The following is a 17,527-nucleotide window of genomic DNA, read 5'->3' on the forward strand; positions in this document are numbered from 1 at the left end:
AGAGCAATAAACAGCTGGAGGGCCCTCTGTAATTAAACCTGTACTGCTGTTTGTAAGCTGTCAGCGCATGTATGTGGGCAGAACACACACACACATACACAGGCTCACTTGGGCACATTTTCTGTTGCATTTGCATCTCATGCATTCCTGCTCTCAAGGCTGAGTAAATTTCAGAGTGCTATGTAGAGATGAGTGGTGCCTGTCTGACTCAGTTACACCATAAACACATCTCCAGGTATATTATCATGCTGCTAGAGCTGTTCAACATTCAAATAAAATGCAAAAAACATAACAAGTTCATTCGGTAGATTGTAGATTTGTTGATCTGCTTGCTGGGAAGGGCGTATGTTTCATAAGTGAGCTTTTCAGCAGGAGTAAACAGTAACTGGTCCTTATTGTGATCTTTTTTTTGGTTCTCCTATTTAATTTTTATGCACGATTCTCTCTGTTTAAACTCTTGTTATTTAAATTTTCTTGTAGTGTTTGCTCAGATGATAATGTCTTTTTTTTTTTGTATGCAGTTTGCGTATGTGTAAAAGGATTCCTTTGCATGTTGCTTCAGCCACTGCGTGTACATATATGGGTGAGCAGATTTGTGTGTCCCCAGAGAGGTGGGCTTTCTGCTCTGAGTGGGCGTTTCACAGACAGTCAAGAGACCAGCAGGGAAATTTCCCATCAGCCCACGGTGCAGTGTGCAGTGCAGGTTAACCACTGAAGGCTCTGAAATCCATAGCCGCAACGCAACACAGCTTTCTATCGCTCTCTTTGGCTTACGCTCTTCCTTCATCGCTGTTCCTCTGTCTCTCCTCTCCTAGCATCCTCTTCAGTTCTCCCTTTTCTCTATTTTCCTCACTCTCTTCTTCGTTCTCTCTGTCTGTCTCCCCAGATGAATCAGAGCAGAGATGAAAAGCTTTCAGGAATGCTGGCAGACAGGCAGTGCCTTACAGTAATCTAACCTGGGGAAGATGAAAGCCAGCTGGGAGGCTGGGAATAGAGTAAAGCGGGAGGAAAGGTGAGAGAACAGAACGACAGGATAGAGTTTAGGGAAAGAAAGGACCAGAAGGGCTAGATAGACAGAGAAAGAAAGGGCAAAAAGATTTGGGGAGAGAAGGTTTGTGGAAGTGTGGGACTGAGAGTTAACAAGATGGATAGTTTGTGAAGAATGCTGAAGGGTTAGATAGCAAAATGAGTAAATTGCTTGGAGGGGAGGGAGTTAGGATAGTGAGAAGATGAAGGACATAGTGGATAGCTGCAGTAAACCTGCCTGGAAATGGGACCAAAAGGAGAAGGAAAATGTTAGAAAAGGGAATAGAAATATCACGACAGTGGTTATGAGTAGGGTTTTTTTTCTATTGCCTTGCAGCCAAGAAAATATATTCTGCTTTACTCTTAAGTATACTGCCTCTTAAAAAATTGGTAATTGCACATCTTCTGGCTTCTCATATTTCTTGACCTGTCAGGCTTTGCTGAAGCTTTTTTGTCACCCATGTTTGAAGGCAGTTGCTCGGGTGAATAAAGTTTTATCACACCCAGAAGGACAAAAGTTTCCTTTTGATTATGCAGCACACTTGGATCCAAGTCCTCTTTGAACTTCATGCTGTTTTGTTAATAGAAATAATTTTAAAAAAATCTTGTGATGGTGCAACATTTTGCAAAAATGATCTTACATATTCAGTTAAAGAAGTTCAAGGTTGTTTTTTTTTTTTTTTAAACCTGCATACAAAACATTTTGGCATTAAAGGATTTTTTGCTGTTTCTCCAATGGAAAATTACCAAGATTAGTAATGGATTAAAAAAAAAAACATGATTTTTTTTTTTTTTAAGTGGGGTTTTATTTATCAAATGGTCAGAAATTTCAGGAAAAGGACTTCAGATAAGTGATGTAACACAGTCTTTTTTGCCTTGCATAATCTACATGCACATCAGTTCTAGTTGATACTACTTGGGGTGATTTTTAAGGGGACACCTGTGAGGCTTTAAGGGAGCTGGCGACAGACAATGCAGAAGGAAAGCAAAACACTCAGGTGTGAATTAAATAAAAGCAGACCATGAAAATGGGCTGTTACATTTGGCATTGTAATTACTCTAAGTCAGTGTCATTTAGAGAGGGTTGACACATAGTGTAATTGTAGCTGTCATACAGATGACAGAAGCACAACACAAACCTGTGGAGTTTAAATTTCAGATCCTCTTCAGTGGAACAAACTCAATTGCAACACTGCTCACTGAACATTGAAGTAGCATCAAGTGTACCACTGTTGTCACTCGAAATGGCTTTGGCATTTGGGGGGGGGCACACTCTTTGAGAGAGAGAGCGAGAGTGTGTGTGTGTGTGTGTGTCTTTGAATCATAATGTAGGTGGAGAAGGCCTGTCGCTGCTGTGACAAATCCCTCCTCATGCACCTTGTACTTCCTGTGCAGAATGAGAGAAGCGCACTGCACCGAAACGCTTCCCCACCTAATTGAAATTTTGAGGTATAAGAGGATTTCTGCGCAATGCAAGCTGACAGGCCCTATTCACCAAATATCCTCTTAGATTCCTCTCTCACTCTGTCTCTCCCCGAAAAAGAATTAACTTTTATCTGTCTTCAAGTTTTAGTGCAGCTTATACCCATCTTTATCTAACATTCTGCAGGTGATGTGTCTCGGTTCCTCTCAATCTCTTCTCTTTGTCTCTTATTCTCTGTCATTCAGGCTTGCTGCTCTGCTCTGCCAGTGGCACATGGTTTGTCTGTTTTCTTGTCATACCTTGATATACCACATCGTAAAAGGGGCAGAATAGGTAGACGGGGGAAAAAAGGGATGTGGATAACAAGGCTGGGAGGCGGTGGAGACAGGAGAGGGAGAAAGAGGAGGAATGGGAGAAGTAAGCCTGAGAATGACTTTGAGTATTTGCTGAACTTTCATAGCAACCAAGACGAATTATCCCAATGCCTTAAATAAACTGTTTGAATAGTAAAAATACAGAAGAGTATACCAAACATATGTTTTAGGCTGCAGGCAAAGTTTCAAAAGCACTGAGTGTCACTTTGTATTAACTTTATCATCTCTTAAAGATATACTTTTAAAGTCTTAACTGATCTTTTGAAAGTAGTTATGCTATTATTTCTATTACAACTAGTTGTGGCAGATGGTGCAAGAGTGTTGGCTATTTGGCACCTTATAAATAAAGTAAAATTCAGTTCAACTAAATGCAGAGTGCATATAGTGGTTAGCACAGCAAAAATACTGTGGATAAGGGTGTATGGATATATGGATATACATATTTTCCCTGGGCTTACATGGCTTCCTCTCACATATGTCAGGTTAACTGGTTATTCTTCGCATGTGAGAGAGGTAAAATACTACATGAATGTATGGTTTAATGTGACTTGAAGTCTAAAGCATATTGAGTGGTCTGTATGACTAGAAGAGCACTCTATAAATTCCAGTCAATCCCATAATTAAATTCTAAACGTATAAACATTATCTGTTGGGTGATTATAGCCATTAGTTTGGCTTTTATGATGTTGAAATGGAAGTTTATGCGTGTTTTAAAGAGTGCATAAGCAGGCAGGTGAGTTGGTAAAAGTTATACGTCTGAACCTTAGAAATCAGGTCAGTGTCCTGGTTGCTTTTACTGCTCTAACTACAGGGCACTGTAAAAATCCAAAGGCTAAGTCTTTAGCCCAGGCATGGAGTAGACATGCTTGTATGACCAGTCAATAAGAGGAAACAATTCAGGCAACAGGTTAGTGATACAGGATTAAATGTGTCACTCTACAGCAGTATGTGTGTGTGGGGTTTGTTTTTTTTCCCTGTTTTGCCTGTGTAATCACCCACAGGCTCACACATACACACATGCTTATGTGTAACACATTTGCTAAAGTATAGTTTCATTTGAACATGATTGCATGCTTCTTTTTTTTTTATCTATTCCCTTGTCTTTGTGATTAGATAACCAGCCATCCTGAAACAACACGCTCATTTATTTATTGGGTGAAGTTATTTGACTCCCACTGTGAAGCCTCTATTATCATGCACAATACACTGCTTTTATACTATCACATAATGCATGGGCGTGAAACTCTAATGTGCTCCCCTGATAAATCAGTGCTAATTTTAGAAAAACTGGCAGCGGCAGTGTAAGAGGTGGAATATACTGTACAGTAGTTGGGATGTCTTCATTATAAGAGAGGGGATATGCTTTCAGCAAGCAATGCACGACCAGGTCAGGAATAGACAGAATGCATTATTTAGCTTACATCACAACGGAAAGCAATTGCCATACCACCAAGTAATAAGTGTCACACAAAGCAATACATTATGTTTTTTTTGTTGTTGTTTTTATTTTTTATTTTTTTGTGCCAAGCCCTCCAGCAACCCTGTTACTGTATTAAAGTTAAAGTAGGGTCTCAGCCTAATGGTATATTTCTAGTATGTCAGACATAATTCAGGGTGAGGTATTGTACCCCATACGGTGAGACATAGAAATGAAATTGCGTTATGTGCTGTGATTAATGTGCTCGCCTCCGGTGGATGTTTGGAGTGAGAATAAGACATGGACAGGAGAAAATAAAATAAAAGTGACCTTAAGCAACTGACCTGTTTCTGTGGGATACGTGCAGTATATCTGGTCTGTCTCCTCGTATTTCTCTTTTAATGGGCATTTTTTTGTTATGAAGCAGGAGGGCTTTCATTGCAAAGCCAAATTCTTGCTTGCAGAGTATTTGCATTGCCAAGCAAACACAGGAAGAAGAAACATTGCTCTCAAATAATTACAAAAGAGGGAGTCCATGGTCACACATTTCAATCACCTGTGTGCAGGACTTTAAGTATTACATTTGTATGCATGGTTACCAAGTTAAGAAAACACATGCTCGGGCTAATTTTACGTAAGCTGTTTTTCTTTTGTTATTGCACTTAACTCATTATACATAAAGTATACTTTTAGGGAACAAAATCCTTGTTATTTCTTCTAAAAATGAATCTTTTAGCATTCTTTAACTAGGCATTATTAGTTCCAAAAGACTAACTACAGTTTAAGCAAAACGAGCACACAGTTTTGATTATTTGGCATCTGTCACGACACACTGATAATCGTTTTGATCCAGTGATGCATGCAGATTCCTGCAGTATGTGAAATGCACATTAACTGCGCTTGTAAAAACTGTATCATGAGGCTTTGCTTTTGCAGGCCCTGTGCGGCTGACTGACTAGAAAGCTGTTAAAACAACAGTTATGTATTTTTTTTCCAGACACATAAACAGGCGTCATGGACTGCATCCAAGCCATTTTCAGTGGACATTGTCTCCTTGCTCTTTTTCATTCTCTTTCCTCCAACGTTTCCATTATTATAGCAGTTGGTGAATCAACACATGCCTCAAGGGTTTAGTGCAGTGTTATTCCTCGCGCTCCCCATCCTCCTCCTTGTTTTTCATTTTCTCACTGTCTGCCTCTCTGTCTCCCTCTCTCTCTGCTAGACCAGCAATGCAATTTTTCACTTCAGTGGGAAAACAGGTATAATAGAGGGAGTGTGCCAGTCTGTTTAATAAAGGAATAAAGGCAAGGAGGAGAGATGAGAAAGGAAAAAGGAAGTGCCCTTGAGGATGAAAAACAAGGGAATGCACAAATATATGCACACATACACACAATCACACTTGTAAGGGCGGAACACAGAGACTTGCACCTGCTTATCTCTGAGGAATTGTATTTGAGGTGCTTTCCTATTTACTCAGAAACTTTGGTAGGAAGCTCATAAATCACCACAACATTGAACTGAATGGTAGACAATGAATGTTTCCAGAGCACATGTTGGTGCGTACATGCATAGACACACAGATCTGCCCAGGTCTGAAAGGTAAGAGCATCGATAATTTATGAATTCATGAATATGAGTGGTCTTCGGCTGAAGTCAGGTATCAATAAATTGAATCTGTGCATATGTGTGATTCTGCTAAAATGTTACCAAACAAGAATACCATATTTTCAGGAAAATGTTAAAAACAGTTTCCTTCCTCACAGTTGTGGGTTTTTAAGAAAAATTTCTATTCCAAGGTCACATTACCCAGTTCTGTGATTATACCTGACCAGAGACTCAAGAAAGAGGTAGTGTTAAGATGACCTTTTTGGATTCTGGTGTGGATTGTGTGGGCACAAAACTGTGCACATATTTTGTGCTTGAACTTTAGGCATGTGTGTGTGTTTGTGTGTGTGTAAGAGAATGCCTGTGTCTCTAGAGTTATTCTGATGGCAGTGTGTGGTAACAGGATCCAGGATGAAGTCTGCTCTCAGACAGCGTCTGGCTCTCAGCTCCCCATCTATTATTCACACACCTGTGCGCACTCACACATACACACACACACACATATAGACACACACACAGATACACACTGCCTTTTTGTCGACTCTTTATTTGCCACATTAGTGGTTAAAAGTCCAGCATTGTTGAGCTTTTTCTTGTTATTTTTTGGGGGGTTCTTTTGCACTTGTATTAGTATAAGTTTGTGTGTATTTATATGTTTGTGTTTATCTCCCAGGACACCAATCACACCCTTGAAGTCAATGAACTGCTCTATTTGTCCTGGTAAACAAGCCGAAAATAAGTATTGACCAGAGAAAAGAGGGCAGACTGATAAGCAGGTAAATAAAGAGATAGAAAACCACTAAAACAAAGATTTTTTTTTGGTAAAGAATGGAAAAAGACTTCTCAAAGTCGTGCTTTCACCTTGGCTAAAGTTGATCAGAGCCTGTCATTAGGCCATTATCAGACCCAGACATCTTTTTGTGGACTTGACCCTTCTCTAGCACCGTTGTTGGATATGCTACTGATTGACATTTATAGAAGCAGAGTATGTTTCTGTTAAGAAAAGGCTACACTCTACCCCTGTTACCCCTTGCTAAGAGATGCATAAAGGTCACAGAGGGGGGTGTTTGCGAGTGATCCTTTGAATGCTGATCAAAGTCTGTCATTGGACCTTTATCTCCCAACCTCATGTTCATCCCAAAGAGAAATATACACCTGTTATGTGTAAGACTGATCAAAGGTTTACCAACAAACAGATCCTCCGCTCGTTATCCTCAGTGGTTAGATAATTTGGTGATTGACAGCGAGGGAAGCAGGATTTAGATAACTGATAAAAAATTCAGTTAAAAGTTCCCAGTTGATATTTTTTTTAAAAAAATAAACAAAAGTTCTGATAAATACAAAAAAAGGAAAAACAGTTGTTGTAATTAAATAAAACTTTTTTGCACTTAAGATGTTAAAACTCTTATGTGTGCTTCAGCACCATCAGAGCAGCAGGATGGTCCTTGTAAAGCCCTGTTTTTAGCACTGGTGACTTTGGAATTACATGAAGAGAAATATCAACTGAGACGGTTCAAATTCACAGTAGAAAAGTTCAACATCATTACTGCAAGTAATTTGCAAATCTGTGCTTAAATGTAACAAGGAGCATTACCTCTACTTCACAGGCGAAGAGTGGTTAAACCAAATGTAGATTTAATTTAGTTATTAACTGCTTCTGCGTGTGTTAATCATTTACTTTTGGGAATATCATCACTTTATTTTTATTGCCCCAAACTATTTTGCAGAGTTGTGTGATTTTTGAAAAAATTCCCAGCAGTCTTGATCTTCCTTGCCTTTGTTGATGCATGGCTGGGTTTCAGAGACCATCATAGGCACCTGCTGAGTTAGTGCCCTACCTGTATCGGATCAGATGCCACATGTTTCTCTTCCCCTTTGGAGATGGAATAATTCAGATCTGTGCTGGCTTATTCAACATGCAGTGCTATATTGTACAGTCAGTGCAAACAATCGCACGATCCCCTATGAGCAAGTACTTGGCAACAGCGGGAAGGAAAAACTACCTTTTAACAGGAACTCTGGCAGAACCAGTTTCCGGGGGGCCAGCCACCTGCCAATACCAGTTGGAGCTGAGGGTAAAGAGAAGACAGCAGAAAGAGGACAGGACAAGAAGCAAGTTATAGGAGAGGGACAGAGTGCTAATGTTTAAATACAGCAACGGTGTATAAAAACAGTTATAATGGTCCAGGCTCATCTGATCCAGCCCTAACTATAAGCTTTATTAGAAATATATTAAATAGGATGATAACAATAAAAATAGATCCAGTGTATTAAGGGAAATGGAAAGAGAGAAAACAGGAAACAGGTAGATGTTTATTCCCATTGTTTTCCTTTTGAGCATTTGCTGCTTTTTCATGTTTCCTCTGCTTCTCTAACATCAAGCTAACCATCTTTTGCTTTGTCACATGTCCAGTGTCCTGGGCCCTGCAATTCTCAGAGTGCGGACAAATGCCCATATACAGCATTTCCGTTTATGTCACACATAAACCATAGCCCTCAGAGTATAATACTTGTCTTCGTATACAGTACACTCTTCAATCGACTGTGAGCTACATCCATCCCGATGAGCTGCATCTGTAGCTCTGGTTTTCTGCAATGCTGTGTCAGCTGAAAGGCTTGGTTTGATACAATAGGCTGATATGCTGCCCTCACTTCTCCAGGGGGCATGTTGACTTCATTAATGGGTCCCAAAGCCTTTTAGCTCTCACACTATGGCCTCTGGTCTCAAAATATAATGGGGTTCACTCTACTCAGTGGCACTGCCACCAGGTTCCACCGCTAATAGAGACACGGGTGGTGATATGCCCTCATATTATGCTGTTGCCTTTGCCAGTCGCTGCAGCATAGGTTTCAGGAACAGCAGCTCTTATCACTGCAGACTAAATGAAGTAACATAGAACTTTAGGCGAAATGATAGCTTTGAATGACAAATATGCATATGGGCTTTCCTTGGCTAGTAATTTGTTTGCACTAATGAGGTAGGTCAGGTCCACCTTTCACATCTAATTTCCTGATATGACTCCAAATAAGACAGACTGGGTGATCCATAATGCAAGGGAAATTGCCAGAAGTAAAACAGTAGTCGACAAAGACATAAAGCTCGACATAAGCATATGAGATGGAGCAGCTGATGCCAACTGCAGAGAAAGAGCAAAGTATTTTTGCCCACTGGATCCCTCCTGCCCACTTCCACACAGACTTCAGCAACAATGAACACTAACCATATTCCAAGAGACTTTGTATTGAGTAATGAAGCAAAAAAAAAAAAGTCTTCAAGACATCTACATGTGTGAATGATCTTTAATCTAAAGACATGTGAGGCAATTGCAGACAGTGAATGGAAGATAACATGTAAAGTACAGAGTCCCAGCTGTGACAGAAGAGACCTTTCAGAAATTTCAGAATGGGCAGAGAAAAAGTAAATGAGAGAAACTGAGTGAGACATCAGAAGTCAAGAGGTCACAAATGTTCTCTAGATTGAACTGGCCAAAAGCCTGCAGGTATTTTAGACAACCTCATGACTTAAAGATGGAGACAGAACAGCAGAGAGAGAGAGAGATGGAAAAAGAGCGGAGAAATAGCAGAGCTGGGAAATGAGTAACAAAAGCTGAGCTGTGAGCCCCCTGCCTGGTCACAGTGCTCTAAGGCAGCTCAAAATTGAAGGCAATGATAGTGAGGAAACCTGTCACTCATCCTTTGAAGCCACGGAGGCGATTGAGGGACGAGAGGAGAGCAGGGGGGAAAGTTAGGAAGCCTCCGGACACTTGTCCCCTTTCCAACACGATCATCTCCCACAATAACATTCTTGTCCTCCGCTTCTCTTCTTGCCTTCTCTATCTCTCAGCAGGTGGATAAGGTTAGATTAGTAGGCCACATGGGCCTGCAGGCTAACAGGTACCACACCTTAAATGCTACAGCGGTCAGTCACCGAACCAGGGGTCCCCCTGCAGCTCGGCCTGATTTAGTGTCAGATCTCAGGAGGGAGGTAGTTAAAATATTTACTGGAGTCGCATTAAGTGCACATATGCTATGTCTGATTCTGTGTTTAACTTCCCCTATTTATTACTTTATATTGCCACATCTATGTCATGTGCTACCTGCGTTTTAGTTTTCTAACCAGCAAGGAAATGGTCTGTGCTGTATTTGGATTGTGTGCAGGACAAGTCAGTCAGTTAAATCTAAAAGGTAGTTAATCCATTCATCTTCTTCTGCTTCAGGGTCATGATGGGGCAACAGGCAGGGTACACCCTGACGACCAGCTTAATCTGAACAGAACTGGAGCTATCAAAAAAAGACCAGCAATTGTTTTGGGGTTTTTAGTTTTTAATCGTGCCATGCCTCCTATTCCTAAACTGCCAAGCCAAAATAAATCATCTACAGAAAATTAACCCAAAGAAGTTTAAACTCAACGGGGGCGCCATTGTAGAAGTCGTATTTCTCCACATTTTTGACAATGGCCATGCAAATCTTTGTAGTTGCTTCCCCGCTAACAATGACATTTCCTTGATTTGCACCCACAAAGCACCTTCTCTCACAGAGAAGGCATCGGGGAAAGACATTAATTAAAATCCTGCTGTGTAGCAGATATGCCTAATTGCAAACATAAAACAGAGAATAGTGAATTAAAGCATAGAATGAGTTCAGTTCCAGTCAGTGGGGTTTTTTTTTTTGCCAACTCATCCTCCAATACAGAGGCGCTGAGTTGAGAGGGGGGAAAAGATTTTAAATCTGTCTTTAATAAACCGAATGAATATTTTACTTCCATAAAGGAAAGCTGTAAACCACTGAGTCAGTGTTGTACCATTTGAATAAGTACAAGATGACTCTATTGTAGCTTGTCATAAAATATAAAATACGCTGCCAAAAGACAATGTAGATGTAGAAAGAAAAACCATAGCATTAGTAATTTATGTGTCACCTACAATACTTGTTGAAATGGAACAGATTTAGAGCGTCCTGGCCAGACATCATCTTCTCAGGATAAAACCACGTGTCTGTCTTTGATTGTCCCTAATAACTCTTGCTGGCAATAGCTAGCGGATCATATGAGATTTCTGTATTCTAACAATGCTGCACGACCAGCCTGGCATCCCACATTTGGGTGCGACATCCTTGTTAATACCCTGAGATTAATGTCAAATTATCTACACTCTCCCACTAGTGTTGCACCGGTCCATCTCGCCTCAAGCTAAATATCGAGGCACTGAATGTGGAAGTGCAGAGTTTTTTCTGGCATTGATTGACACTGAGAGATGGAGCCAGTCTGCCTCTAGCCCCCTTTCCTTCTGTTATTCTTTCTGCTCACCCCCCCCCCCCCCCCCCCCCCCCCCCCCCAAGTCCTCTTTTCTCTCAGTCTGCCATATGTTTTAGCGAGCTGGACAGATTTGGGCAATCAGACAGCCACCATTGTGTTACTGTCGGTATGAATAGAACGCGTGGAGAGACACATTGCCATTATGTAGTGACGATACGTTGCTTCTTCTTTTTTTTCCTGTCTCTTTCACCGTGAATGTTGCTCTCCCTTGTCTCTGTCTGTCTGCCTGTGTCTCTCTCTAGGCTCTTAATATATGTCCTGCGTTGCCTGGATGAATACCTAACACTCTGCTGTCTGCTTTAAAACAAGGGTGAAAACCTGAGCCTGAGTGTGGCAAGTCAGGCTGAGGTGTCTTTTGGCATTTGGCCGTATTGTGCTCTGTCCAGAATGTTTATGACTGATATCTAAAACTGGAAAAAGCTGAAGCTCCTATATACATGACCTGCAGACAACTTGATGGTGCTGCTTGTATTTTGTCATAGCTTTGAAAATACTTAGTTTGTAAAACCGACAGAATAAGTAAAGTGACAGAGAAAGTCTCTTATAGGGTAAATCTTTAAATGTACCTTGTGAAAATAGTACAAGGTCTCTTAATTAAATTAAATTGCTTCATATTTCAGTGAAGTGACACTAATAGGTGTATAAATCTGAATTCTTATTGACTTTATTCTATTTTTCCATTTAGCTTAGTTAGATTCTGTTACTTCCTGTTTTATTTTGAAGGATATTCCTTCATGTGGCTATCTGTACCTTTTCCTTTCTTGGTATCCAATGAAGCTATTTTCCCTTTATCTTAGGAGTTTCCCACTACTTTCCTGTAGCCACATTTGTTAAATATTCATCCTTAATCAATTTATTTAACTACCTCTGTTTTAAGTATATATTTATGTCTATCGACTAAAAAGAAGCATAAACAATGAAAACTAGCATTATTTTAGCATATCCAAAACACAAGGGTTCATGACCCTTTCAGCTGCAGAGATGCTGGCAGACCACTGAGTTTGCCCATATGCATGTTTCACAGGATTAGGGAAATTTCTGTCACAAATATTGTGGAAATTTAGTTTTGCCAGCATGCTGTATGACTTTGGATGACTTTCCGCTCCAGCCCACTCACCTCACTGTGGTTGCATGACACGTGTCAGACCGTAGTGATACTTTAGTCAGCAGCTTATTCTGGCTTCCCCTAGCAGCATGTTGGTCATGGTGTGTGTTCCAGCCATGGCCTGTTAGTGTGCCATGCAAAACAGACTGCAACTCTGTGTGACAAGCCTTCCTTTTGCCACCCCAAAATCCATGCCATAGTAGGAAAGGACACAAGTTTTTCAATCTCGCTCACTCTCCTTACTCATATTCAAAAAGTTTCCCTCCTGAAGTTTTTTGTTTGTTTCAGAAGCTCAATTTTAATAGTTTCCTCCCAAAGTCCATGTACACTCACTTTGTTTAGTGCAAAACATTCAACTTTTCATCGAGGTATGCAGAAGAGCTTTTCCAAATCCACAAGACACTGAACTTCGAGGCACATGGAAGTGGACTGCATAACCACTTCTGCCATCTTGGATGGTAGCATCAAGGTTTGGGATAAACAAGATGAATACGTGGATTCAATCTGCTTTGTGTCAGTAATTCAGGCTGCTGTTGGTGGAGTACTGGTGTGGGTGGTATTTTTCTGACACACTTTGGAGCCCTTATTATCAGTGATGATTGAGCATCGTTTAAACATCACAGCCTACCTGAGTATTGTTGCCGACCATGTCCATCCCTTTATGACCCCAGTTTTAACACATCGTGTCACAAAGCTCAAATCAACTCAAAGTGATTTCTTGAACATGAAAATGAGTTCACTGTAATTAAAAGGCCTCTGCAGTCTTCAGATCTTTTCCCAATAGAGCCCCTTTGGGATGTGATGGAGTGGGATTCATATCACTTAAGTGCAAATGACAGAACTGCAGCAACTGTGTGATGCTTTAATGCCAATTTGGATCATAATCTCAGAGGAATGTTTCAGCACCTTGTTAAATCTATACCATAAAGATTTTAAGCAGTTCTGGAGGCACAAGGGGATACAACTCAGTACCCAATAAAGTGGCCAGTAAGCATATGTCGTGTTAACTGGCTAGTGCAAATTGGTCATACACTGCAGGTGTGGGTGTGAGCGCTAATTGTTGACTGTGTCTCTGTGTTAGCCCTGTGATTGATTGGCAACAAGTGTGTTCCCCGCCTCTCGCTCAGTGTCAACTGGGATATGCTCCAGCTTCCAACTGTGACCCTCCAAGCAGGGAAAGCTAATGATGTGCTACCTTCAGTTTTACTCTAGGTAATGTGTTGTTATCTAGATATTGTGGTCGTACCCGTAGCGTCTCCATTTAATCACAGCAGTATTTTTATTTCTCTTGATGATTAACTAGTCTAGTCTTAACATGCGGACCAGCCTTCTCACCGTTTGATGTAAAGTGGTTTCTACACAATCGCAGCCCAAGTTCACAGAGATTATCCCAAATCAATAGATGTTCTAAGATGTGTAACCAGAGGTACTGAATTTGAAAGGGCAATTTTTAGTGGAAGAGGGTTCCAGAGGGGCAACAGCATTATTGACTGCGGATATGGAAGGTGTCTGTTGATTCAGCCATGACACTACAAGCAGTCTGTGTCCCTCATATTGCAATAATATTATTTAGTGTATTTTTTCTTTACTGTCCTCTGATACATTTCTACAGCTTTTCCCTTTTTTTCTTATACAAAATAACCCTACACTTAACACACAGGGTTTATTTTTGAACATCACGTGAATTATTCTTAGCATTATGCTTTTACCAGCCCGCAAGCATGCAGTTAGAGGAAATACCATACCTTCCATGTGCTTTTGTAGCATAGAGTGCCAATATGAGCAAACTGAGCAAGGGTAATCCTGTGGTTTTCACACCGGAACGGCTTCCCCGTCTGTATCACACCTTCTGCTAGCTGTTAGCCCCATGGAGAGAGGGAAATGGTGACTTTAGGCATATGATTTTTCATGGACACAGTCAAGGCAGGAAGTACCATCTGCATATGATGTTCCGCTTGTTTTTCTCTGCACTCTGACTGTTTTATTAAATTATCTATAGCCGTTAGATGCATTCTTTTTGATCAGCACTGCACTCACATTCTGCTTATGCTTTTTTGGTGGATTGCAAATAAGACTGTAATAGTCGGGCCCAATAGCTTTAAAGGCCTATATAAAAATATTTTATATGCACTAAATGTATTCTTGAGACAGTATGATCACTGAGACAAGATCCTATTTGTGTCTCTACAACATTGTCACTGCAGAGCCGACTGCTCATAATAGCAGCTGTTGTAGTTGTCTGTCACAGCCACTAGGTGGATGCTATATCTGGACAAAGTAGTCACTCTGTGGAGGATTTTTCTATATGTGAACTGTGATGGTGTGAATCAGTTGCATGGTCCTCCTGGCACAGTCGGGAATATAAAAAAATATTGTATGCTCTGTGTGTGCGCCCTGAGTCAAAAGTGCCAGTAAATTTCCCGGCTCTTCCCAGAGTATCTCCTACAAGCATCTCCAGCCAGGAAGCCTGTATGTGTGCGTATAGGAGTGTGAAAGGGAGAGACAGTGAACTGCTAATGTTTCTACACACACAATCACTTGCATGTTCATGTTCATCTATATGTGGGCCTAGTGCATCCCTCCCACTACTCTGAGGCAAAATGAAGTCTGTCTGGCAGTGAATGTCTATTGTGTAGTGCTAATGTGATAGCAGAGATTAGCATTGTAATCCATTTAGCATAGAACAGCTAATCCACTTTATTACTGTTGAAAAGGAATCTGATAATATTGGCTAGCACCAGTGTGGCTGCCTTAATGATTTGAGGCTGATGAAAAAAAAATACTTTAAGATATATTCATAATTACTGTCTCTGATAATGAATGTAGGATTAGTAGGTTCATAACAAACCATGTCATTAATTTTAGCATTTAATCAAGAAAATAAAAGTGGTATAGTAGTATGCTGTTTTGTTTGTTGAGTCTTTTTTTGTCTAATTATAAAGGACTTTTCATGCACTAAGTGGATATTTTATATTAATTCTTCTAAGAGCAGAGATTGATATAAAAGAAGATGAAGACAACTCTGTTTTAAAAGCTACAAACCCCTCTGTATGTGCCAATTATTGTACAAACAAGACCACTGGTCCTTGATTTAAATCAGTCTTTCTCCCTTGTGCGTTCCCCTCTGGTCCCAGTGTGACTAAACCAGCTAGCGTTGCATTCTTGCAGACGTGCTCCATGCTCCCTGGTGGCTCGTTTGTTTTGTTGGTGGTCAGATTGAGGGATAATATACAGGAACTTCCCCTTGAAGCCTCTTCGCTCCTTGGTGACTGTGGATCTCTCCCAACACAATAAAACTCTACATCCAGTGACCGCTATAGACTGTCAGCCCTTTAACTCTACACAGCAAATGACTTGAGACCTTTATCACATGCTGTTGAGGTAAACTGATACATGTTTCCATGCATGCACATGCACAAATGATGAATGCTGTGCGTATATGCTTAGCACCTAAAATTAACATCCCCAATTGGGCAGATTAGATAACCCCACCTGCTGAATTGAGCTCTGGCTTACAAGAAAGTTTCTTTCTTCTTGCCTCCTTCTCTTCTTTCTTTCTCTCCTATTTGCCTTCTGTTCCTTTCTTTGCAACTGACCCTGCATACAATGGCTCCCAGTGGAAAAAAAGAACTCAAGCTTCTTTGAGATCGAGGTCACTACACGAGCCAAGCAGGAGGCTGAAAAAAAAGAGAGAGGAAGGAGAATGAATGAGAAACAAAAAAGGAGGGAGAGTGGGGTGAAGTCGGGGTTAAACAAGGTGTCTGTTTAAAGAAATGCGATGTTGTGAAATGGGATATCAGTAGAAACAGCAGGACAGGGCAGCACTTAAGCTGCAGCCAGTATACTTATAGTAGGTTTCTTTCTTTGCTCTACAATAGTTGACTGTCAAAGCAAAGACAAAAAGAAAGTTGCTTTGAACTATAAAGAGCTGCAGATTCTTTGGTTTTTGTTATGTAGAGAGTAAAGGAAAAGTAGAACCAACTAACATTGTCACTTACTATAAAGAACATCCTGATTGAGTTTCTTAACATTACCTTAAAAGTTTAGTGATGGAAATTCAAAGGCATGAGAGAGAGAAAAACTTAGAGTAATTTCCTCAAAATCCATCTTAAGATGAAGTTTAAAAAACGTAAATGCCCACTAGTCCTTTTTATCCAGCCTTTAACAAAGATAACCACCTTTTATTGAACGGTTCAGTCAGGCTACTTGACCTGAAAGAGACTTTAACTTGAGGTGTATCAGGTTATGATATTCAGACAGAACACAGAGTATGATGTCCTAGGGTTATTATAATTAATCAAAAAATGACTCATCTGTCTAGTCGACCATCTGCTTCCTATCCAATTATCTCCTGTTTATGCCTGTTACCTGTGAACCCGTAAGTGCTGAAGAGCACAAAGAACTACCAAGAGTCATCACAACTTTAACAAGACTTAGTTCACACCTGTCAAAAAAACCCAGAAAGGGCTGTGCGTGTGTGTCTGTGTGTGTTTGTCTATTCTATTGGGTGCTGAAAGTTGCTTAGTTAGGTAGAGTCAGGACTTTGTGTTACTGGAAAAATGGAGCCAGAGGACAAGATTTGGAAAGGATCATTTGCAGCACACACAATCAATCTGATTGTGTGCGTGTGTGTGTGTGTGTGTGTGTGTGTGTGTGTGTGTGTGTGTGTAAGAGAGAGAGAGAAACACAATGTAAGCAGATGTTCTGGCACAACCCAGACCACTTCCATCACATCAGCAAGTGTGCGTGGGCTCAATTCCATGCACTTTCTGCTGAATAAACTCACCTAGGGGCCCATAGACCACACCTCTTGCCCAGATGCCTTATTACCATAATCACTTTTGAATGGCTTAAACTGTGATAGAGAAAGATGTCCTTCTCAGCAACAGCACCGACAGCCTTGATGCAAGGCAAAAATCCCAAGTCAGTATATCCTGGGCAGTTTAGCTAATAAAAACATCCAAAATTACCTTTTAAACGATTCCTTCATTTGTATTTGCACGCTTTGTTGTCCTAGATACCACCTTTGTTCCACTGCCAAGTCCTTCCTGGAAGGCAACCGTTTTCTCTCCTGTGTTTCTTATTTGCACCTCAGCTGTTCTTTATTTCGATGTTATGTCTTTAGCCATTTACTCAGTTACACATTTATGTAATTGGACTTAGCAGTTGATTCATGTGAAGTTTTAATGTCATGATTGCAGTACCCATGAGCGCAATGGTTGTGAAAGAGTGATTGAAAATGTATAATAAATGCAGTATGTTA

At 40.5% G+C, this 17,527-nt stretch overlaps 1 protein-coding gene across 4 annotated transcripts in view; it reads left to right on the forward strand.

Annotated features, from left to right (window-relative positions):
• plxna4 (plexin A4) overlaps nt 1-17,527 on the forward strand; it is a 253,832-nt gene that overhangs the window by 120,303 nt on the left and 116,002 nt on the right. The window lies entirely within an intron of this gene.

The sequence above is a fragment of the Mchenga conophoros genome, linkage group LG17 (genome assembly GCF_057382185.1).
Source record: "Mchenga conophoros isolate Kocher_MC1m ecotype Shallow Benthic linkage group LG17, M_conophoros_male_GT1.1, whole genome shotgun sequence".
Taxonomy (NCBI): domain Eukaryota; kingdom Metazoa; phylum Chordata; class Actinopteri; order Cichliformes; family Cichlidae; genus Mchenga; species Mchenga conophoros.